The sequence below is a fragment of the Mandrillus leucophaeus genome, unplaced genomic scaffold, assembly GCF_000951045.1.
Source record: "Mandrillus leucophaeus isolate KB7577 unplaced genomic scaffold, Mleu.le_1.0 Scaffold749, whole genome shotgun sequence".
NCBI classification, from domain to species: Eukaryota; Metazoa; Chordata; class Mammalia; order Primates; family Cercopithecidae; genus Mandrillus; species Mandrillus leucophaeus.
The window spans coordinates 684864-710521 of NW_012108130.1; positions in this window are offsets into that span (position 1 = coordinate 684864).

Below are 25658 nucleotides of genomic sequence, written 5' to 3' on the forward strand. Positions count from 1 at the left end.
GATGGCTTACTGTCCCAACTTGCATCTTACCTCACCTTTTCTATGACAACACTGATTTTCCAGACTAGGCTGCAAATGGACTGATCTCTAAGTACAAACTGTGGGATTAGAGTAGAAAGAAAGAAGGTCATGAGCTGCATCACTCAAAAGATGTTTGTAAATCGAATCCCAGTCCCTCAAACCCAAACCAGCTGAGGAAGTGATTTTTCTTTTGTTTTTAGTTTTCAAGAATTGCAACCCCTTCAATATTTTATTCATTAGATTTATTTTCCTTATTTTTTTCTGAGCTCAGAACTTCTGTGCAAGATGGAATAAGAAAATTGCAAAACTCCTTGAGGGCACAAATCAGGAATTGTTTCAATTACTTTTTTTTTTTTTTTTTATGAAGTCTGGGATATAGGTCTTGATGAAGCCACATCAGCTCTTTTTCTGTTTTCTGTTTTTCTTTTAAACAGAACAAACTGCCAGCAGGATTCCTGTTTCTGAGGGTAGGGATTGCTTGTATGCATTTCCCGTAAGGATTCTGGCAGGAAGCTTCTCTCTGCTAAGGCAGAGGGCTCCTTGTATTGCTGATTTGGGGCATGTAGCCAGAATAAGTCTGAGATCCCTTATGCCCACCAAGACACCCTTCCCTGTATCTGTACAGTCTGATTTGCTTGAGAAACATAGTTCATTTCTGTAATTATCTCAGAATGGAGAAGTTTAAGTCTGTGTAATTGCAGTGTTCATGCATATTGAGGATTCTCTCAAGTTTGGATGTCAGCAGGGTGCCCAGGCAAGGGCTGACTGGTGAATCCAAGTGTTGAGACCACAAACAGGGTGAAATATAGGAGGCCCCATAATGGCCTTCCCAAGCCCAGTTCCATATTGATCAGTGCAGCTGTGAGAGGCTGGGAAGAGCAGCAGCAGCCATCTTTCCTAGGCTAATTTACTTTAAACAAATGTATGAACAAGGAGGCTTTTAAGGTGGTATCATGGTTAAAACAGAGACAACCAGACTAAAGATGTCTTTATCTATGGCATACAATGCATGAATAATCATAATTGTGATAATAACCTTTTATTAAGCATTTAATGTACTAAATGTTGTGTATACATTGCATCAGCAGTATTTTTTAAGTGTCTTCTAGTTGCCACACATTCTTCTAGACACTAGGGATTCAGTATGAATAGCCAAAACAGACATGGCATTTTCTTCTGGTATAAAAACAAATATATTTGGCTACACATGAAAGCAATGTTAACAGTGATCCCATTTTCAGTTGTGAAGAGCAGAGATATACCGGCCATCAGTTTAAAACATTTATCTCCTCCTTGAGGACAAAGTATTGTCCCCAAGCAGATGGCTTAGCTGAGCCTTTAACAGGTCTTCCCATCATTTTATTGGTCTGGTTGCTTCTGAGTGATGTGGCATATGGTAAGATTTCATAGCCAGTGGTCCACCATTATAACTTCTATGCTGTAAAATGCATCCCTTTAATGGACAATGCTGAACGGAATCCCATGTCCATAAATCAGGCATGCAGAAAGTCCCTGGGTGATGGTCCTGAGAGACATACAGCAGGCAGGGAAGGTTAAGATATATCTGGAATAAGTGTCAGTTTATTTAAGGGTGAACTGATACCCCCTCTAAAATGAAATGAAAAATGTGATGTAATCAAGTTGCCACAAAGTGATGGAAGATCTTTTTGGGCATTGGTGCTATATAAAGGGACATAGTGTTGGTCTTTTGCTGGCAGTTTGGACATTGAACAGTATCAAAAGATAGTCTAGCCTTGATCAGCGGGACCCCAAACTTACAACCTATGCAGAGCCTTCACCTGTCACCATGGCTACTCAGTTCATGGCCCTATTGCACAGTCACAGGGGTGGCTAAGGGTAGAGGCTTGCTGACAACCAGTGGATGCATCATCTTGTCCACCCAGTTAAGTACTGCCTCTGCAATGCATGGTCTCTGGTGGACATTATTAACATTAGATAAAAAGATCACCATGGTTTTTGACCACTTCCATGGGTACATCTACGTACTTCTTTCCCAGATCCCCTTGTCGCTGATCTAATCTTTCTTTTTCCTAGCCGATGACCAAGCATCCATGCCTTTTAGGAGTACTCAAAGATCTGTGTCTGTCGTTACTTTGAGGTACTTCTCCATTCCTGCAAAGGGAATGATCCAGTGTACTGCTCACACTTCCAGTGTAGAGGATTCACCCTCACTACTGTCCTTTAGTGCAAAGTCTACATGGGGCCATATTGACGTAGCAGTCCATTTTCAGCTCAAATCAGCATAGCAGGAGGTAAAAAACAACATATTGTGAACCAGCTCTCAGGTTTTTTCTGCCTTCATCATGTAGTCATAGGAAAGCTCTCATCATATAGGGCCATAGTCATGAGCTTCACAAAAACATCACTAATATGTTGAGGCACATCTTCATGTAATTTACTTATATCTCCTGCTTGGGCCTGATCCGGAATAGATCATTTTGATTGTCCAGTGTCTAGTGGATTGCTGCTGCACCCACCTGATGTTGCAATTAGGAGAATCTGATAATACCTAGCTCATGTTTCACGGCTTCACTTACCAGGTTGCCTGTTGTTAGGTACTCAGTCTTTACCAGGATCCAACAGCACTCCAGGTGGTGTCTTTTAAATAGTAAGCCATTCTCTCTGCCATGGAAGGCATCTGTGTGTCTCTTCTATTGAGGTTTGTCAGAGATTCCAAATGGCATACTTATATATCAGAGGGCATCATTGGCTCTGTGAGGTCATGTGATCCACGTTGCAGGGGAGTTGATACCACAAACAAGACCTGCTGCAGAGTTTTCTCTTGCTCTGGGCCACATTCAAAACTCAGTCTTTTCAGTCTCCAGATAAACACAAAGGAGAATTATTCCCAAATGTAGTCAGTATGTTGCCTTCAAAATCCACAATGACACACTAAGTGCCATGGCTCCTTCTTGATAGTAAAAGGTACAAGATATAAAAACTGCTCATCCTTAGAGGGGATGTCCCAGCCTGTCTTAGACCACTGGACCCTTAAAAACATCACTAACATGGTGAGCAGCTAATTTTTCATGTGGTTTGTCTCCAGTCCTCTGACATGTATTTATCCTGCCGGAGATCTAGAGTACTTACTACTTCCTTTTCACCAGATCTTATTAACATGATATCATCAATATTGTAGACCAATATGATGTTCTGAGGAATGCTAATGTGATGAAGGTTCCTGCTGACTACATTGTGTCTGAGAGCAGGAGACTTATATAGCCCTGGAAAAATAAAGTGAGCATGTAATGTTCTTCCTACAAAAGAGAAAACGAGAAAACTGCCTTTGATCCTCCTTTGTGATACAATTAGAGAATTCACCAAGTTGGTAGCCTCAGAACCAGTACCAAAGTCTCTGTTGATCTGTTTCAAAAGGATTTTACATCCAGCAGAGGAGCTGTGAGGGTGATCATAACACTTGGTGAGGTTTACAAGAGTCCAGTGTCTTCTACCACAACTAATAGGTTTTATTATTTCTGGTCCCATACAAGTGAATTGAATAAGAATATGTAGGAACTATCCTCCCTGCATCCTGCATATCTGGTGGTAGGGCTATCTCCAGAATTCCTTCTGGGGTGCATTATTATCTATGCTTTATTATCTTGGCAAGGGTGGAGGCAATCTTAGGAGTTTCCTATAATTTTGACTCATATTCCATAGGTCAGGGAATAATAACATCTGCCAGTTATTTAATATATCTATCCCAATTATATACTTGAGAATTGGGAAATATGTCTGTGGACTCAATGAACTCACTGTAGAATGAACTTGTTTCAGAAATCTGTTTATTACTTGGATTCTGTGAGCCTCCACTCCACTGGAGCTCCTGGACGGTATTTTGGGACCCTGGATAGTGTCAGCTCAGACCCTGTATTCAACTGTCCTTGAAAGGTCTAGATGTTCTATTTTCCTCTTCACAGCTATTCTGGAAAATTTATTTGGGGAGATATTTCTTACATATACAAATGAGGATATTATAGAGTCCTTCCTCAAGGAAAACAAGCCTGCCCTTTGATCAATAACCTCTGGGTCTGTAAACTAATTTAGATCCGGAAATTTGGTGAAGGACTAGTTTTTCATTGTGTTAGCTGACATCGGCCAGTTCTCAATTTTGGGCATGCCAGGGAAGGGAGCAAATTACGTTAATTCAAATTAAATAGCACTCCTGTGGGCTGTCCATCTATCTTGTCCTCTGGAATATTCTAATCTATGATTCATTACCATAGATCCCTTCAGGTAAAGGCATCTTGATTTCTACCCAACTCTTTCCATTATGATAGTCACATCTACTTTGCTTCTGAAAGTTAAGTTCTGCCCGTGGGCCTTTGTTATTCTGGGATCATTTTATAAACACGCCAATACAAAGCAGCCCAGTGCCAAGGTAGCAGACTCTACTATCACACCAACAGATGGAAGCCTCCACTGGGCTTCTCAAATCTGTTCCTCTTCAGCAGAGCCTTCATGGCCTTAGTAGAGGAGTCTCTATGGGTCCTTCTAGTGAACAGGCAGTTAGTGGGGTTTTCTGCTCTTGCATAATAAACCCATTCTAACATTTTCACTTCCTTTAGCCTTTTGGCTCCCTCAATTTTCTGTCTAAGCAGTTCTGGCATCTCCACCTCATTTACTCTGCACTGTTATGGTGTACAGCCTTCAAGGAACCATCCCAGCAGTAGGTTAGGACTGGTTCCAGAATCTCTTAGCCAGGACAGTACATCCTGGATCCTTGTTCAGACTGTGCTGAGAAGAGACCCAAGTTATTGGTATTGGCAAAAAGGAATGAGTGGTGGTGGATCTTGAGAAGAAAAAGTATCACTTTGTAAGGCATCTTCTTCAGGGGAGGGTTTTTCAAGGTGTCTAGGCAACTGGAAGTTTTTCTTTGGATAAGGAGACAGTGGTGTCCTTTTGTCACCCTGGAGTGTTCAGGAGGATCTGGGGGTTTAGGATTCTCAGGTTCCTCCACTCATTGGTTGAGACATGCCCTGGGGACATTAACTTTTCCTCACTTTGAGGCTGCACATGAGGGCAAAGCATCCTTTTCTCACGTCACCATGCCACTGTGCTAGATAAGACCTGAGGCTGCAAATGAAGAAGAGGTGGTTCTTGCTTAAGGCAGGAAGCTGCCAGTGAGTCACAGACCATAAGTACTGTTTGTTATAACTAGAGCTGGAGTCAGAGGTGAAGCCAAGGCAATACAAGGCAGTTTACAGAAGTCTCTGGAATAAATAGGAAGAAGACTCATCTGTGTTAAGTAAGTTATCCAAGATGATACATTTATGCCTAGTCTAGAGTTGGAATAAAAAGCTAGGCTATCTGATTCCAGACACCATCTCTTAACCACTGCTACTCTTTATTTAGGAAATCAAACACATTTTACAGGAATGAACATTTTAACACTGAAGTGGGTGGGCAGAGCTTAGCTCAGCAGCCTTCTGAATGCTTCACCTTAGCTTGCAAAAGAGTCTAGCTGCCTAGAAAGTTTCTGATCCAAAGTCTCAGTGCCTTCTGTAAACTGCAAGCCTGGTAATTCCCTTCACTATCGATATGGTGAAATTCCCTAAGGAGCTCCATGGTCTTTGCAACTTCCCCTAATCAAGTCTAAGTTCTTTGAACACTAAGCTTTCTACCACTCCAAAACCTTTGTTCTTTCTGTTACTTCTGTCAGGAACTTTCTTTCCCTGTCCTTTTGCATGGTGATCAGGCTTTCATGCTTCCAGGATCAGTTGAAGTGCCATGAGAGGTTGTCTCTGATTACCTCATCCAAAGAGGCACATGCCAGCCCTCTCCTTAATAACCCTCTACACCATTATCCTGGTAATGCTCTTTACTGTACCATCTTATGCTTCAACTATCTTGTATTTGTGTATAAGGCTACTGTTTGATTCCTTCACTAGAATGAAAACAAATTGCTTAAGAATAGGCCATTTGGCTGGGTGCTGTGGCTCATGCCTGTAATTCTAGCACTTTGGGAGGTCAAGGCGAGTGGATCACCTGAGGTCAGGAGTTTGAGACCAGGTTGGTCAACATGGTGAAACCCCGTCTCTACTAAAAATACAAAAATTAGCCAGGCATGGTGGTGTGTGCCTGTAATCCCAGCTACCTGGGAGACCGAGGCAGGAGAATTGCTGGAACCTGGGAGGCAGAGGCTGCAGTGAGCCAAGATTGCACCACTGCATTCCGGCCTGGAAGACAGAGCAAAACTCTCTCTCTAAAAAAAAAAAAAAGGAATAAGCCATTTTTCTATTCTCTTTATCACTGTGTCCCTTGTCCTTAAGTAGTGCCAGGCAAATAGAAGACACTCCAGAAATATTTGCTGGATGAATAAATGAAAGCCATTAAACAATTGGTTTGTGCCCAATGCCTATGTATGGCTTTCCAGTAATTACCAAATCACTTAAAGACCATGGGAGGTGAGTATCAGTGGAGATTTCCTTAGTAAGGGGGGCCAGTATCACCAATGCACTGCACGGAACACAAAACAGACATTGTTATCTTCCTCATGCACTTCTATCTAAACATGACAAAATATTGAGCAATTAGACCAGTCATATTACCAAATGTACAGACAAAAATTTAGATGCTTAACAACAGCCTCAGAGATAAGGTGCCAACTCCTTATCTATTCTCTCCTCTGGAAAAGCATTGAGGTGATGTTGTCCATTAACAGGTGACAGACATCTTTGTCCTTGGCCATAGGAATGAGATACAAAACTGAGTTGCACACTAAGAGATTCAAGGTATTCTTTCGTACTTTACTTTTTTAAATCACTCACACCTCCTTTGACATTTCTTGTTTGAAATTATTGGACTTGTAGCTTTCTACATTGGCTTTCTTTTCAATTCTTGCCTTGACTTGATTTAGAACTTGGCTCCAGACCATATGCTTCATGACTGCCTCTGAAATTCCACTGAAGTCTTTCAATTAAGAGTTATTTCAGGTCTCACTATCTAGCTGCAATCCCAGTCCAGCTTCTGATACTTGGCTTTATAGACCAGAAATGTAGTTTGTCCAGAAGAGACTAACTGATTCATTGATGTATATTTTAAATTTGTAACACAAATTAAAATATTAAGTATTGAGACAATCTCAATAATAAATTAATAATAAACTTGGGAAGCTGAATGATCATTTTATTGTTGAGCAAACTTCATATCAAAACATGGAATATGATAGTCAGGGGTACATTTTATATGGGGTCAGAGGACCACTAGCTATAAGAGCTTGAGTACAGGACTCGAACTTTTGAATTTTCAATTCCATCATTTATTAAAAAAATGTAAAAAATAGTATTTACCTCATGGGTTGTAGGATGAACCAAACAAATGCACATAAAGCCTTTAGCATAGCGTGTGGCCCATAGAAAGCACTCGATAAATCTTAGCTGTTAATGATAACAATAAATATCTGCTTGGAGTATCTTTCCCTACTTCCCCATTAGTAAATCTTTCTTTCATCCTTCAAGATTGTTCAAGATTGCTTTTCTCTGATTCCCCCATGGGTAGCCTTAGTCATCTTCCTTGCTGAGACTCTATTGTCCATATTTCTATACCAGTGATGGTATTATTATTCACTTCTGTATTACAGGGACTAACCTATGCTAGTTATTCAATAAATCCAGATTGAATAAATGCATACCCTCTGTGCATTAACCTTGACCTCACCTGACTCCAGCAGTGGCTGATGGCAAAGTGAGATTTCTGAAGCTTTAAACTGTTAGAGAAACTACTGTTTTACAGGAGCCAGAAACATACAGAAATGCCTTCGCATTCAATGCCTGGGCCAACTCTTTTTGTTCTCTGGGTGTTTTATGGGTGGGAAGAGATCTCAGCGTTCAACCCTAAAAAAAAAAAAAAAATCAAAGTCTTAACTTTGCTAACATATTTTGAAAAAGACTGGCCTTGGAACTAAAGGCAGGATCTTAGATTCACTCTTAGTAAGTGCTTCTGCTTGAGATCTGAAAAAACGGTTGCAGGAAAAGTGCCAATAATTCCAGTATATAACTAAGACAAGCATTTTCCAAAATATCTGTTGCTAAAGTCAGCTCATAGCTCACTCATGATAATGCTCTTAATATTTAATTTAATCAATCAATCGCCTAGCTAGTAAACGTCGTCTTCATATTAAATCTGTTCTCTTGGACTGTCGTAATAGTCTCATAGGTTCAGAAATGCATAAAATTTCTCACTCCTCCCAACGCTCAGTGAAGAATGAAAACTCTGTGACCTTTAAGACCTTTCCAACTCTGAAATGTTATAATTCTGTGATTCCCTCAGCCAGATGAAATTTTATTAGTTTTAATGGTTCACACCAGGATAAAAGAAGTGATCTTAACCATTCAGGAGTAACTTGTGATGCTGTTAAAAATCTATTGGGTGATTCAGTAAGAGATGCCGCAGAGCTCCTTAAAATATGCAGCTATGGCAATTTTGCCAAGAGGAAGAATCTAGAAGGCCCAAAGTCTCAGAGATTATTGAAGCCAAACTTACTTCTCCTGTACCATCTTGAGACAAACTCCCTTTTAGTATGCTCAGCCAACCTGTTTTGTAAACTTCCCGTTTCAACATCACTTTACCTCTCTTTACACTGTATATTGCCTAGAAATAGCACCAAATGAATGATCAACAGAAAATAAATCTGATGAGTCACCTTGATCTCTCTCTCTCTCTCTCTCTCTCTCTCTCTCTGTCAGACTTTTTTTTTCATGAGAGATTTTATTTCTGACAGTCTCCCTAGGAGTCATCTCATGAATCATCTAACTTCCTCTGAGAATATTTGCTCTCAGTGGCTCTGAACCCTCCAGGGAAAGTTGTTTCTGGCTGAGGTGCAGGCTGTGCAAATCATGAAAATGATTTAGCTTTAGCTGAAACAGCACTACCCAAAATTTAACACCATCTCTTTCTTTGCTCTTGTGTTTGGCTATTGTGAGTTTGCATTTATTCCTTCATTCATTCTTTAATTCATCTTCTCCCTGCTCATTTACTCTTTCAATTATAATTCAACATTAACCAACTCCTGGAAATTTCACTTAAGTTGAACAAATGTTACTTGATTTACTATTTTGCTTACAATTGGGTACACAAACTAAATAATGCATTTCTATCTCTAACATCTTTTTGATACATTACTCTAGCAATATGTCTTATTAAAATATGAGATATGAATACTTTTAATTGAGTCGTTGCTGGGATCACAACCATGAAGCATCTTACTAAGTGCCAGGTACTCTGCTTCATTTTTCATACAGTATGTCCTTGAGTTTCACTATAACCCTATGAAAAGCTATATTGTTTTTTGTTTCCTGATTACAAATTCTGGCAAGGATAACATCAAGCCTTATTTCTCATCCTGTTCTTGATTGCTACTCCTAGTGCCTGGTATATTCGTTCATGAAGACATTTTTTAAAAATTTATCAATTATCAAGCCCACAGTGGATTGGACACTATGTTGCCCCTGGGGATAAAGCTAAGTGCAAGGTAAACATCCATCCCTGCCTTTATAGAGCCTATACTCTAGCAGGGGTGATAACAAATGTTTGATGAATGAATAAGTGAATGCAGAGGCCAAGAGAAGTTAAACAATTTCTGATTAGTAACAGAATTAAGATTCATGCCCAGATTTGAGTGGCTCCAACTCTATGCTCCTCATATAAAACAATTTTAAGCAGAATATTTGACCTCAAGGAGCTCACAATCTAGAGATGAGTAAAGAGTAGGAGAGGAGTGGAAAGTAAGTAACCACATATTACAATATATATTATTTAACACTTAGCAAGTCCTTCCTGTGTACCAAGTACTGTTTGAATGGCTTTCTACATAATAACTTTTTAAAGTCTTAGAACAATCTTTGGGGCAAGAAATATTTTATTGCCATTCTACAGACAATTAAAAGGGACACAGAGAAGTTAAGTAAGTCTCCTGAAATCACCCAGCCAATAAGTAGTAGAATTTGTATCCAGGGAGTCTGATGTGATAATGTATGATCTTATCACCATGTCATACTATCCCTCTCAGTGTGATAATGTTTGGGAACTGTGCTAGTCTCTTTGGATTCAAAAACAAATAAAATATGGCCTCCATTCTTGATGAGCTCAAAATCAAATTTAGAAGATAAATGTAGAAACATTATTATCAAGAAGGATACACTGCTAAGCTATGCTTTATTTTTTCCAAGAGAAACTATTCTGAACTCAAAGAGTACCTGGTGTCTGGGTTAGACTGAATTACTGGCCCCTATATTCACACTTTTACCATGGCTTTGGTGTGAGTTGAATCTATTTCCCCACAACTTGACTTTGCCCATATGACTTGCTTTGGCCAGTGGCACGTTGGTGGAAGAGGCAGCATGATACTTCTGATCCTAGGCCTTAAGCATCACAGGTTTCTGCTGTTGTCTCAACCCTCTGACATCTTCATGCAAAGGACATGTCTTGGCTAGCCCCCTGGTCCATAGTGAACTACCTGGCTGACCAGCAGGCTTACAGTTTGATGCAGAGATACCTAGATCTAGGCTCTTCTAGCCTAGATCATTTGACCCCTGGGCTATGCACAGATACTTAAACGGTAAAACTATCCCAGCCAACTTGGAGATACATAAGAAACAAACACTTATCATAATACGTGTTAGTTTGCTCAGGCTCCCATACAAAATACCACAGACTTGGTGGCTTACGCAATAGAAATCCATGTTTTCATTATTCTGGATGCTAGACATCCAAGACCAAGGTGTTGGCAGATTTCATTTTGTCTGGGGCCTCTCCCCTTTGCTTGCAGAGGACTGCCTTCACCGTGCATACTCATAGTGTATTTCCTGTGTGTATACACATCTGTGTCCTCGCCTGCTCTTCTTATAAGGATATCAGTCATATTGCATTAGACCTCACCCTTATGCCCTAGGGTCAGAAGTGTCTTGCTGTCTCTTCTACCAACGTGCCATTGGCCAAAATCATGACCTTATTTTCTATTCATTATCTCTTTAAAGACTCTATCTCCAAAAAACAGTCACATCCTGAGGTACTGGGAATTAGTGCTTCATGACTATGAACATAAGCAACAATTGAGCCCATAACAATACAAAATACCTCTGAGATTGTATATTCTTTCTTATGCAGAAAGAGATAAAAAATATAGGTAAAATAGAGATAGATAAAATTATAGACAGATTTCTCCAAAGAGATAAGGTGACTTCTGGGCATAAAAATAGAGAGTTCCTAACTCTTTTTCTCCAATATTAAAAGTTATTAAAATCTCTTGTAGTGGACACAGGTGGCCCAGACCAGATCTTATGACATGGAAGAGCAATGGGCCTCTGAGTTATGCTCATTGCAGTAGGAAAGAATGAGATCAGTGTGCCCTAAACCAAGATGGGTAGATAAAAGGGGAAGAGTAGTTCTGGGTCCATGAGGTTCTGACCCAGCCATCCAGGTAGTAGGTTCATGACCTAAGAAAATAGCTATTCAAGTAAATTTAAAAGCCAAGAAGCTGTGAGGCCAGACTAAATCTGGCATGAGCTGCTAATGTCTGTGTGTAATATTGATGCTTCCATGTTTCATGTCCAGTAGCAACATCCTCCAGGAGTTGGTTCCTAGGCACAAAAGAGCACTCCAATATATCCTTAGACATATAATAGAAAGGAAATATTTGTGAAAAGGTAGAGTAAGACTAAACTGGACATTCGGGAGTCTAATTGTACTCTTGCTCTTCAAACTTGAGTCCTTAGACCAGAAGCATCAGCTTTACCTGCAACATGTTAGAAATGCAGCATCTCAGGCTCCAAACCATCCCACCTGCTAAATCAGAATCTATATTTTAGCAAGATCCCCAGGTGCTTCTTAGGCACCCTGAAGTTAGAATGGCTCTGGTGTAGAAATAACTATTGGCTGTCAGGGGCTAGGTGGGAAGGTTATTCTGGTAAATTGAATGGGGTACATCAAGACTTCCTAGCTACATTACAATCTCACTGTTATTCCTGTTTTTAGGAATCAAATTTGGTTATCTACTGGTGTGATTGTCAGTTTTATGTGTCAACTTAGTTTAGGTTTATAGTCTTAGTTTTTCTGTTATTCAATCAAACATCAACCTAGGTATTGCTGTGAAGATAACTTGTAGATGTGATTGAAGTCCATGATTAACTGATGGTATGGACTGAACTGCATCTCACCAAAATTCATATGTTGAAGCCGTAACACCGAGTGCCTGTGTTTGGAGATGGGGCCTCTGAGGAAGTAATTAAGGTTATGTGAGGTCATAAGGGTGGGCCCCTGATTCTACAGGATCAATGTCCTTATAAGAAGAAACACCAAAGAGACTGTCTTTCTCTACCCACTCTCACTGTCTCTCTCTTTCCCTGCCATGTGAAGACACATCAAGAAGGCAGCCATCTGAAAGCCAGGAAGAGAGCCCTTACCAGAAACCAAGCTCTGTTGGATCTTGTCCTTGGACTTTCCAGCCTCCAGAGCAGTGAGAAAATAAAATTCTGTTATTTAAGCCATATAGTCTCCGGTATAAAAAAATATTTTTAATGGCAGCCTGAGAAGACTAATACAGTTGACTTTAAGTAAGAGAGGTTATCCTCAGTAATCTTTGGGCTCAATTCAGTCAGTTCAAAGATCTTAAGAGCAGAACTGAGGCTTCCCTAAGGAAGAGAAAATTTTTCCTACAGATAACAACTCTGAAAGAGAATTCCATTCTGTCCTTCTTAACAGCCTGCCCTGTGAGTTTTGGATGTCCCTACCCAGCTACCACAATTACATAGGCCAACTCTCTGAAATAAATCTCTTAATATGTATGACCTACTGGTTTGTTTCTTTGGTTTATCCCTGACTAATACAGTTGACTTGTCCATTTTTTTTGTTTTAATTTTCACAGATTCAGCTTTTTATTAATTGTTTTTACTGATTATTGTTTTCTCTTTCATTAGTATTTCAGTTTTATTTTTATTTCCTTCCTTTAATTTTCTTTGGCTTAACTGTTTTCATTTTTTCCTTTTTCCTTTGGATGTAATTCTTCTTTTTTATTTTATTAACAAAAATATCTACAATTATAAATTTTTCCCTTTTATTACTATTTAAATGTATTCCACACATTTTGACATAATGAGTGTTTTTATCATTAATTTTTACAAAACTTATTATTCTGGTTTTCATTTTCCCTTTACCCAAGAGTAATATAATAGAGTTTTTTTTTTCTAATTTCCAGGTATAATTTTTGTTTTGTTTTGTGGTTTTGTTATTAATTTCTAGTTTTATTACTTTGTGATCAGAGATTGTTGTTAATATTATTTCTCCTTTGTGGAATGTATTTTATGCTTTCTTTGAGTCATGACTATATTATCAATGTTTATAAATGTTTTAGGTGCATTTGAGAAGTTCTACATTTCTTAATCAAGGAGCAAATGATACATACATATATAAATACATATATTTATAGAAATATAAATGTATAATGAATATATAATCAATATATTATTTTCTGTTCACTTGATCTTTGTCTTGGACTGAAAGTGCTGGCTTAAATTCTCCTGAAAGTAGTGTGCTTCTGTTCATTTCTCTCTATATCAGTTGTAATTTTTGCTTTATGATGGTGGTTTCTGTGTTTTCGATATAAAAATATTTATCTGTGTCATGTCTTCATTGAAAAGTATGGCCTTTAGTACAAGAAAGCCTCTCTTTTTTTTTGGTTTTTGCTTTACAGCATAAATTCTTGTATGATAGAAGGATGCACCCTCTCTTTTCCTTGATTTCCTTTGGCTAGTATACTTTTGTCCATCTGCTCCACTCATTTCTTTTTTGCCTTTCTGAATCATTTTGTTTTCAGGTATTTCTATTTCACTTATTTTCTGCACTACAATAACTCTAACGCTCTAGGACAATGACCTAATCTGGAGGTTATGGAAACTACCCACTATGTCTATTTTAATTACATATTCAGAGGTTAGAGAAATGACTGCTAAGTGGTTCCATGAATCCTGTGGACCCATTGTGAGCTGGACCTTGGCCAGGACTCTAATGTGGAAGTGGCATAATAACACTTTGGGTATTAATAATTACTTGGTCCCTATATGCAACAGTCCTTGAAATGTGTGAGTGTTTGCTATTCCCCAGGAATAGATCCCTATTTGAAGGAAAGAGAACTATTTGAAGAAATCATTACCATTTTTCCTTGCCATGGTTTTGATGGGTCCTTTCTCCCGGGGACCTATCCTCCCTTCCAGTCTATGGGATCTGGGTTTGTAACCTCATTCAGACAAGAAACTGGCATGGAATCATGACTTTTATGTTTGGAAATGGGGGCTGGGAACTTACCCCTGATCTGTCTTGTGATGATCTGTCACTAAATTCTTTGGCTTGCACATTGAGCAGTTCCCTAATTGCTACTCTTCCATTTTGCCCCTAGGAATACCATCTCATAACCCTCTCCATGTCAGCTCTTCTTGGCTGCTGCTTCAATCTTACCACTTGTTACAATAGCTTCATCCTTCAGGCTGCTGACGAAGCCCACACATTGCTATTTAGTCTTTTGTTTTGAAGTTTTATCATTCTCATTATTATTAGAGAGCTATAGGTTGGGAATGGCATCTTCTACTGTCAGCCCTAGACTAACAAGCATTAATGAACATCTCAATGACACTGATGTCCCTCTCACCAGCTCCTTCCTTAGCCCTTTGACAAATAGTGTATCCCCTGGACTCACTGATGGAATATCACTATCTGGTGAGTTTTCTAACTGTATTTAGTATATCCACTCTGTAGAATATCCACTCTAACATGCCCACTTCTTTGATTATTTTAATTGCTTCTTCTACTACCTACCACAAAAATTTTGGAATTTCTTTCTCACTCATTTTGACATAATGAGTGTTTTTATCATTAATTTTTACAAAACTTGTTATTCTGGTTTTCATTTTCCCTTTACCCATGAGTAATATAATGAAGAGTGGCATTGGGGGCCATTGCTTTCTTCATACTTCTAGTGGCCATCCTTACAGCGTGTTTGCACCATCTTCCCAGGACTTTTTGCCAGGCTGTTAAATACTCCGATACTGATAAATTCCTCTTATCCAAGTTTTTTTTTCTTTTGCCCTTGGCAAAACATTTTTTGTAATCAGTCTCATGTGTGCTCTTCCAGCTCCTTCTGGTACATGTTGACTAGGTCATGCAGCTGTGCAGTCACCTTCCACCTTTTTCCAGGCTGAACACACTCCTGGCTGGGTTAGGCTATGTCTTAACTCTAGGTTTGGACTTAAAAGCAAAGAAATGAGATAATGAAAGATGAGTGGGTGCTGATTGTTCAAAGGAGAGACACCTACATCAGGAAGAGGCTGCCCTCCTCTGTTGGAATGGTGAAGTGGTTTCTCTAATCAATTGTTCTCTTTATGTGGGGGAGGAGTTGTGTGTATTCTGTTTAATGTGATTTTCTCACTCCCTTACCCAAGAGTTGAGGGAATGTACTGATGCTCAGTAGAAGGAGTAGGCTACTTTCATAGTCTCAAAGGATTCAATGGAATTAGGGCATTCAAGGTTTTCAGGTTCTTCAGCTCAGATTTTGCCATCTCATCTGTCATGATAGAGATTAACCTTCTTTGGAACCCAGTTATTCTTATTATTAAATCTTAAAACCAATCCTTATCTTTCACTACCTTTCTGATGCAAGTGATTAGAAAGTCTTTGTTATGCTACCAAGGAGGCTTTCTGCCTTTCACATTAGATTTTATTTGGTGATTATTGATTATGATTTGATGATGTTGTTATCTTTCCCCAGGGCATCCATCAAGCTTAGCAATAGTTTAGCAATAGGTCTCCCAATTCCACTGTCCTTAGAGCTTCTATTTCCTTCATTTTTTCCCAATGGCTGATACCTTGCACAATTAGTGCATTCCCATTAAGCAATACACCATCCCAGATTGCTCCAGTGAAAGTTTTTCACTGCTACTTTCTGCTTGATTAACCATCAGTAATGGGGTTCTCATTGCCAGCCAGCTAGCCGGTAAGAGATCCAGCTCCAAAATTCAATTTTAGCATCTGCAAGACCACTTCTTGTCAACCATCACTGGTTACATTCTCTAGGAAGTAAACTATGAGATGCAGATTAGCATGCTAGGTGTATCTTAGTAGATCCTCTTTGATGAACACCTGTAGAAGGAAGGTAAAGGAAGTGGGATAAGGAAGAAAGTGAAATTTTGCAGTGATACAAACCCAATAAAGGCCTCAGCCAAACCCGTAGGAATCTCTGGAGCTGAGATGGCCTTTCACAGTCATCCTGAGTTGGAGTAAAAAGGGGAGCTGGGCTTTTATACTTTTCTCTCAAACAGTGAAGGAGGACTTGGGTGGTATTCCACAACATCTGTCGGTTGATGTCTATTCTTTTCTTTGTTTTACTTTTTCTTACATCGTTTTATACTTAGAAATACTTTTATTTGTGTTCTAGTAGTTATCTATACACTAGCAGGTGAAAAATGTTCTTCATTCTCCTTTTTCTTAGTTGGTGTTTGACTATTTGGTTTCTGAGATTTAACTTACATACTTTGACTCTCACCTTTCTTTTTCATTTCTCTGCCTTTAGAAAAGCTTCCTCAGTTATTTCCACTTTGGACAAATTTGTCCTCTAGTAGATTTTCTTGTAAAGGGCACATGTGCAGTATCCCTAGATTCTTGCATATCTTAAAAATGTGTTTCTATAACCTTGATACTTGAAGGACAGCTTAGCTGGATATGAAATCCTTGGCTCGAGCTTTCTTTGTTTGAGTTTTTTGAAAATGTTTCTCCACTGTTATCTGTCTTTGCATGTGGCAGTAGGGAAATCTTATGCCAACTTGATTTCCTTTATAAATAATGTGGTGCTTTTTTTGTTGTTTTGCTTTGCAGACCATAAGGACAATTTTCACTACAGAGTATACACCATAGGTCCTTTTAATTTATGCAAATAGGTCTTTTATTTCTGAAAAAAAATTGGATTATGATCTAAAATGTTGTTCTGTTGTGTTGTTGTTTTCTTGTTTTTGGTCCCCCAGAGACTCCAATTATGTGTATATTGCATCTGCTTTGCCTATGCCAAATACTTTCCCTTGATCCTTTTTTCCTTTTCATTATTTTTATTCTTTGCCCTATTTTTATTTTCTTGACTATTCGATAGTTTCTACTGAAATTCAATCCAATATTTTCTCATTCGGGCAATTTGTAATGTTGTCTTCACTTCTAGGATGAATTTGATTTTTTCTACTATTTCTTTCCTGTGTTCAGTCATTTTACATCTTCCTAATTTTTGTTCATATTTGCTATGAGTTTTACCTTTCTGATTTGAAATACTTATTTTATATATGCAAATTTTTGTTTTCAGATATTTAATTCAAATGGAGCTCTTGTGTTACAGTTTTGTTCTACTTCATGGTTGACATTTTGGGGAGTATTTTTAACAGCTGGTACATTTTAATTCTTACTTTGTTTCTTTTTTGTCTAACTTTGTATGGATATTATCTACTTTTCATACTTATTTTGAATGTCTAATTTTCTGGACCAGCAATAGCAGTTGTATGACCACAAAAGTGAAAGTTTTGACAGGCTTGTCAAGCTCCTTAGTTCAAGACTACCCTCTCCATTTAGTATGGTGAAGTGCAGTTTCTCTAATTAATTTAGCTATTTTTGTGTGTGGAAAATTTTTGTGTATTCTGTTTTGTGATTCTCTCTCACTTTCTGTCTCTCTCTCTCTCTCATACACACACACACACACGCACATGCACACACACCAGAAATCTCAATTTCTTGTTTTTATATATATTTTTACCTTCACTACCAAGTAAGTGCCCATGGGGCATGTTTCCTTCTCAAATTACTTCATTCCAATGCAGAAGTGTTGGTTTCTAATATTGCTACTTTGGGTCCTGATTACATGCAAATCCTTTCATTTCTCTCCTTTGTTTCTTCTTTTCTTTTCTTTCTAGCCAGTACTCAGATATACCAGATTCTACATTTATTCCTGGTATTTTCCACTGCATGGTGGGGATTTAGCTTTTTGAGGGAATTCTATTTGGATTCTGTTACCCTATTTCTGTGGTGGCCCCTGCTCCTCTTCCCTCTTTCTTTTGGACTCTTTCATGTCTCTGCCTTACTCTTCCCCTAAACTGGATTTAAAAAAAATTTCCCTACTTGCCAATGTTTTAAGCTCACATGATTGTGTTTTCTGTTCCTTAGATATGTAGAAAGCATAGATTATGGGTCATTTTATTTGCTGCTTTTATTTATCCAGGTGGGTTTTGAGTGAATATTTAGAAAAAATTTGAGTTAAGAGGCAGCCATTATTCTATGTAAATCTAGAAAAACCAGATGATTAGGTTTTAAGCAGAAGACTGTCAGAAGTAGGATTTAGAAAAATAAAGCTGCGACAGTGCTCAGAAATGTGTTTGCCTATTCACTTTCACTCCTCAGGTAGAGAAAGAAAAGGGTGAGATGCTTTCTGCCTTGTTCAGGTGCAAGCAATCCTCCAGGGCACCCAATCTTACTCACCACATTCATCCTAACCTCACCCTGGCTCACAGAGGGTGAGGCAGAGACTGAATCACTGGGAGGAGTTTCGTGACTAACAGTCCTTCCACTGTCCTCGGGCCTGGCTATGCAGATTCTCACCTGTACACTTTTCTTCTTCCTGGGATAATATTGCCTCCAGTTTCTCAGGTCTTTTCAATAGCTAATTTTTACTCACTTTAAGATTTTCTTTAAATATCAGCTGTTTCAGGAAGCCTTCTGATGACCTACTGCAAACTGGATGGTGAATATTCTCTTTGTGCAACTCCAGGAAACCATATTCCTCCCTATCCCTGCACTTGACATGTTATTCTGCTTGTGAAAATGCCTCCACCTATAAAGTGTGGATACTTCATGATTCCTTCTTCCTTTTTGCATTTCCTTAGTGTCTCTCACAGAGCATGACATTTAACAAATGCTCACTGGTTGAATGAATGGATGAATAAAGAAAGCAACATAACTGCTCTAGAAATGCCTGTACTCTGCATTGTCCCAGCCTATGGGGAAAATGTCTTCCTAACTCTTTTGCTTGGTTATGGTTAGAGGGTCACTGGTTTCTACAGACAATTTTCTATGCTTGTGTCCCTGATTCCAGGGCCAGTTAGACGTGAATATGAACCAGACTTCCCCCAGGGCCTGGAAGCATGGAGCATTTTGCTGAGTATGCTTTTGGGTGATCTCCTTTCTATTCTTGTCTCCAGGCATGTTCCATTGGGGACACAAAAATGAATATATTATCTCAATATGTAGCTAAATAGGAAGAGTGCATCCATCTCCAAAGTCACAATATTCTCTTCAGGTACAGGCAGAATAAATTTAGTTATCCTCATTTCTTTCCTCCCCTCACCTGATCTTTAACTGTATTACAGAGGAGGGTTTTATAATGAAGGATGACCTGCTTTCATCCAAGATCATTATAATTCTTGCAATTCCAAAGCTTGTTTTTCCCCTCTTCTCTGTAGACCTGAAACTATAAAAGTCTTAAAAGCATGGAACTTAGGACTTGAAGGGACTTTATTATCATCTAACCTTCTCATTTGACAGACAAACACTGACTTGCCCATAATTATTAAGCTGGTTAATGGAAGAATAAGTAATAAAATAAGTTTCTTGACTCGCAGTTTTGTGTTCCTTCTGTTCCTGTGTGTCTCTGTATATTCTCTCATTCAAGCCTCCAGGATAGTGACCCCTCCCTTAAATCCCCTAACATATTCTGCTTGTCTAAAGGGTTCCAAGAGGCAGTCTGAAAATAATTTTACTACACCATAGAGTCTTGAGATTAATGATATAAGCATCTCCTTGTCATGATGCTTCAAAAATTTTAGAGACATTCCTTTTCCTCTCTTTTATTTTTGTCATGAAAAAAGGAATAAAATTTCCCTTAAAAAAAAAAAAATCCAGTATCCTTTCAAGTGTTTTCAGGAATTTAAACTATTCTTCATCAGTTGCAATTTTCTCTTCTATATTTTCCATTAAGGAAAGCAGAGTTAATAACAAATTTGGAGTCCTTTTAGAGAATTTGCAGTCTCAAATTACTGCCTTCTAGTCTTTTATGTTGGCCTTCTCATAAAGGGGCAACTCGGTTTTCTTTGAACAAAGGGAGCAGTAATTCACAATCTTGGTTTTGCCACACCCCAGGGTGTCTTCAACCATAAAATTGTGTCAAGAGATTGTCAAAACAAAATTAATTGAAATTGAAACAATAAATTCCTGCCATAAAATGTCTTCAGAAGGTGAAAGGAAGGGTATATAATAGAATAAAGCAAAAGGTGAGTTCCCCAAAGGATGAGAATTGTTGATCCAAAGGGAAGATGGAAAATCTTTTACTCTAATCTCACCCATGTTTTTAAAATCTTGCAGGACGTAGAAGGAGGAAAATCTAGAATTGTCAAAACAATAAGCCACATCTTGTTACAAGTCAGGGCCCTCCACAGTGTTTCTGACAGTTTGAACACCAGCTAAAGTTTTTTTAACACCAAATTTAGCATGCACAGGCATTTCAGATCTGTCACTAGAAGCAGGGTGATGTCAGTGAGAAAATCTGGTGGTGTTTCGTTTTCACAAGTTTTTCAGGATCTGAAATGGAGTGTTTGTTGAGCATGTCACTGCAGAGTGGGGGTAATCATTAGTGATCTGAGAAACAAGGCTTGTTGCGAGGTTAAGAACCTAAAAAATGCTTATTAACAAGGAGAAGGGCTGTCAAAGGGAGGAAGGCAGTGAGATAAATGTAGTACTTATCACTCCTGGGGGGTCCAATTTACTTAGATGCTTTGGAATTCTACTCTTTGGGCCATGCATGTGGTAAGACTAAAGTCACATTCACACTTCAGGGGGATGCTGTTGTAGTCATTCTTGAGAAATGTGGCATGACATGGGGCATCTTTTTATCCCAAACCATTTGTGCTTTGCCTTTCAGACTAAAGTGGCTTCTGAACGTTAGAATTTTAATTGGAAATTGAATGAAAGCCCTTTATCAATGAAGATGCTTTTGAAATACGTAAGGCAATAATGGGGTTTTTAGGAGTCAAATCATTTATTATTCTGTGCCCATTTGACTCTCTGCTTCATGTTGAGGGGCAGTAAATGTTCTTCTCTATTAAATTTCCTCTGCATGAACTTGCATTTAATTATTTTTAAGGAAACCTTCATGTCTGCTCTTAGTCTGAAGTCCTCATGAAGAATTTGGAGTTTCACACAATTTAGCTCCCTGTAGAAGAGATTGCTGGTAGCCCTTCAATGTCAGTTTGCTCTTTTTCATTAGTCACAGAACCCCAGTTTTATTAGGTTGGCACAAAAGTAATTGCAACTTTTTTATTAAAAGGGATGGCAAAAACCGCAATTACTTTTGCACCAATCTCATATTTGGGTGACAGTGATTTCAGTTTAAAGAAGATATTTCCCCGGCTCTTTCTTTTTCAGCTAAGTGTGCCCATGAAATTATAATTGGTTCTTGCCAATGATATGTTAACAAGAAGTTACATGAAAAGTAGAATAAGGTTTCAAAAGTGTATTAACTCACTGACAAATGTGTCCCTTAGTATACATTTCTCCTCCCTGAAATCTGATCATTGGTTCTGAGGTTTGGAGCTCTAGCAACCAACTGGATTGATGTGATGGTTAATGTTTTGTCAACTTGACTGGACCACAGGGTGCCCATGCATTCAGTTGGACATTATTCTGGGTGTGTCTGTGATGGTGTTTCTGGGTGAGACAAACATTTAAATTGGTAGGCTGAGTGATTCCCCAATGTGTGTGGGCCTCCTCCCATCGGCTAAAGGCCAGAATAGAACAAAAGACTGACCTTTTCCTCCTTTTGGATTCAAACTGAAACATCAGCTCTTTTGGGGTTTGGAGCCTGCTGACTTTTGAACTAAGACTACGCCATCAGCTTTCCTGGGCTTCGTGACTACAAATCTTGGGACTTCTCAGCCTCCATAATCCCATGAACCAGTTTCTTATAATAAATCTCTTTCTATATGTATACATATTCTATTAGTTCTGTTACTCTGGAGAACTCTGATTAATACAATCCATAAGGTGGCTTTGAAGGCAGAAATGTGCTGTAGGATGATAAAGCAGGAAGATAGACGGAGCCTTGACTTCTGACAATTTCATTGAATGATTATACTAGTCCTGGGCTGCTAAACTTTGGGACTTCACATTATGTGAGCAAATAAGCACCTAATTCGTTTAAACACTGTCATTTCAGCTTTCTGTTACTGGCAGCCAGATGCAATTTTTAATTAACATACTCCCTTGTTACACATAAGCTCTGTGAAAACTGAAAAGAAAATTTATACTTCTTTGTTTCTTGCTCAGTGATTAGCACAAAGCTTTGCCCGGAGTAGGAGCTCTAGAAGTATTTATAGAATTATTTTCTTTAACAAACATCTATTGAGCTCCTAATATTTGCCTGGTAATGTGCTAAGAGTGTGAAATGAAAGAATGTAAAACAAAAGCTCTTTTAACCAATCTCTACTTAACCATCATGATGGGTTAACCAATGTTCTTCTTTTCTGCTATAAAAAGCAGAAGCATCGGATGCCCTTGGCACTCCATGTACTCCCAAACAGTAGACTACTCTCTACTGTGCCAAGTACTTCTGCTCCCACAGGTTGGGTTTTAAGCTTCCTAAAAGTTCACAAGCCTAATTATGCCAGTTGCATTTATTATTGCAATTACATAATTATTATAAAACCAATAAAATATGAGTGTACAAAGAAATGGACGTATTGTTTGTGTAAAAATTAAGCTGAATTTTCTGAAAAGATTAAATAAAGGTGAATCACTAAACAAATGCTGTCAAAGTGGGTAATGATACTACGTATATAGTGGTAAAACAACTTATAAGTATTTGTGTTAGGACCTTTTCCATTGCAAATACAAATAACCTATCTTAGATCCATTTAAGCTGAAAAGGTAATTTATTGGCTCATGTGGCCAGGAAGTCCAAGGAAGAATGGCCTTTCTGCATGGTGGGATTTGGGTGGCTTAACTATGTCATATATTGTCATCATTTTCCAGCTCACTCATTGTTGTTTTTGTTGGCTTTTTTTCTGTTTTTCTTTAAACTTGTTGACTTCATTCTATCTTACTACAGAAAGGCTTTCTCTGTATGATGGACAAATTGACTGTAGGCAGCTGGAAACAGGCCTCATTGTCACTCATGTTACCAAGGGAAGAGGATTTCTCTCCCAGGTTTAATTGGTCTGAATAGGTCCTATAATTTTGGACTAATCGCAGGAGAGTTCTTTGGGTGGCCCTAGATTCCCCAGTTCTCCCCTATTCTACTTTTAGTTTTTAAGAATAATTGTAGAATGTGTTGGAAATGCAACAGCCTGAAATGAAGAAGGACTGGCTAGAAGAGCCTGGTCTCTGTTCCAGTCCATCTTTAGAAAAAGAATGTCATTCAGTTCCTTAGCCCAGTGGGTCGTGTGACCCTGAGATATATAATCCAGGGGCAGGCTGCCTTTTGGGGCCCCTCAGCTGTGGTGCAAGTGGGACATATGTAGAAAAGACTCTATCTGCACCAGGCAGCTCTCCCAAGCCTTTGAGGAATGACTCATGATGAACCCTAGGCTTCTGTTGTCCCTTGCTGCCTATGTGTAATAAATGCATTTCAGATAACTTGTTTTGTGTATGGGCTTCTCTCTCACTTGATTCAGAAATACTGATAGCTAGTGCACAGTGAATCTGCTTCTCATTATTCAGTGTGAACAGTTTTGGGTCACCATGCCTATCAGTTCTGATTTACTGTCATCCCAAAACCATGGCGGGTGAGGCAAAGCTAGAGCAGTCCCAACTTCTCCACTGTGGCAGGGGTCTATTCTGGGGCAGAGCTTGAGAAAAGGTACTTGTCTCTCTGGTCTTCTCTGTTTTCCTTAGGATGCTGGAACTATGTGGGGTTTTATTAGCCTATTCTAGGTCCAGCAGAAGACCTCTTGACTGCACTTCAGAGGACTTGTGAGAGAGTCCTATAGCTCGTGAACTGGCTTTGTATTCTTAAAAAGTTACTCATTGTTTCTGGATTTTAGCTTTCTGCACTGTAAAATGAAGACATTGGACTTGACATTCTTTAAGATCACTTTGAATCCTAAAATTCTACAACTATGACTCTACACTTTTGCTTATGCCATAAATCCTGCTCAAGGAATATTTTTACCCTTGTAAAATTTACATATGTAAACTGTACTTTTGATAAATAGCCTGGTGCTCTGTATCAATCTAGAGATTCTAGAAAATGTTTTTTTTATTTTGTTTTGTTTTCTTGGATATTTTCAGTATTTAATCTGAGAAAAGTTGTGCCTCCTTTATAGCAAAACCTATGTTTTTCTAAATAAATTCAAATTAAATAGAAAAAAAGAGATAAAGAATGAATAATTACAGGAAATGACAGTAGGGATATTAGCAGGTGGCAGAAGGAACCTAAGGGTGTGGAGAATCTTGAACAAACATCAACCCATCCATTTCAGAAAGAATAACATTTGTTATTCCAAAGACACTCAATTTGAACTTTGGGCTTTTTTGAAATAATAGAAGATAAATTAATATTATGTATTTTATGGCAGGCACTGTGCTAAATTGCATGATGTGGCTTTTCTCTTTATTTCAAATGGCAACTTCCTAGGGGTAGCTCAAGGTCTGTTAAGTAATACATAGTAAAGGTGAGATTCACATTCAGGGACCCTGACTCCAGAGGATGGCTTCAACTCAGAATGACTTTGTGGTTTACATTTTTTTTTAAAGAGACAGGACCTTGCTTTGTTGCCCAGGCTGAAGTGCAGTGGCACAAATATGGCTCACCACAATCTCAACCCCCTGGGCTCAAACGATCTTCCTGCCTCAGCTTCCCAAGTAGCTGGGATTACAGCTATATGCCACCACATCCAGCTAATTTTTTATTTATTTTTTATTTTTTGTAGAGACTGGGTCTCACTATGTTGCCTAGGCTCTTCTCAAACTCCTGGGATTAAGTAGTCCTCCCATGTTGGTCTTCCAAAGTGCTTGGATTATATGCATGAATCACTGCACCCAGCCTAGATTCTTTTTTATTACATTTATTCCTTCCTTCCTAAAAATGTAATTTATTACGTTGTTTGCCTCTGCCTCCTTGTTTCCTCTGGTAAGTAGTCTAAGTTCATTCCATTGAAAGGAATACCTTGAGGCACACACATGGTTAGAATGCTAAGCAAGAAATCCCTAAAGAATTGTGACTACTTTGTGATAGTTAAAGAAAATAAATGAGTTTGCTTAATGGTCTTCCAGCCAACAAAAAAATAAAGAAGATCTTGTTGATGGCTAAATGGTCCTTTTAGAATTTATTAATATTTATTATTGGAAGCTATTTTAAAAGAAGAAGGAAAAAAATTATCCATGTTGTTTGCTCTATCCTGCAAGGTCCATCTGCTGTTTCTCAGGTATAGATGCCAAATTACACGATTAAAATAACACACACAAAGGGCTGTTCCTTTTATAAGTTGAAAATCTGTCTGATTTTTCACACTCTCACAAAATCAATGTCTACAGAGAGATTTTATAAATAAATATGTCCTGTGTTGCTGCTGCTTCAAATTGTGATTAAATTAGTCCTCTCATGTGGAAGTTTA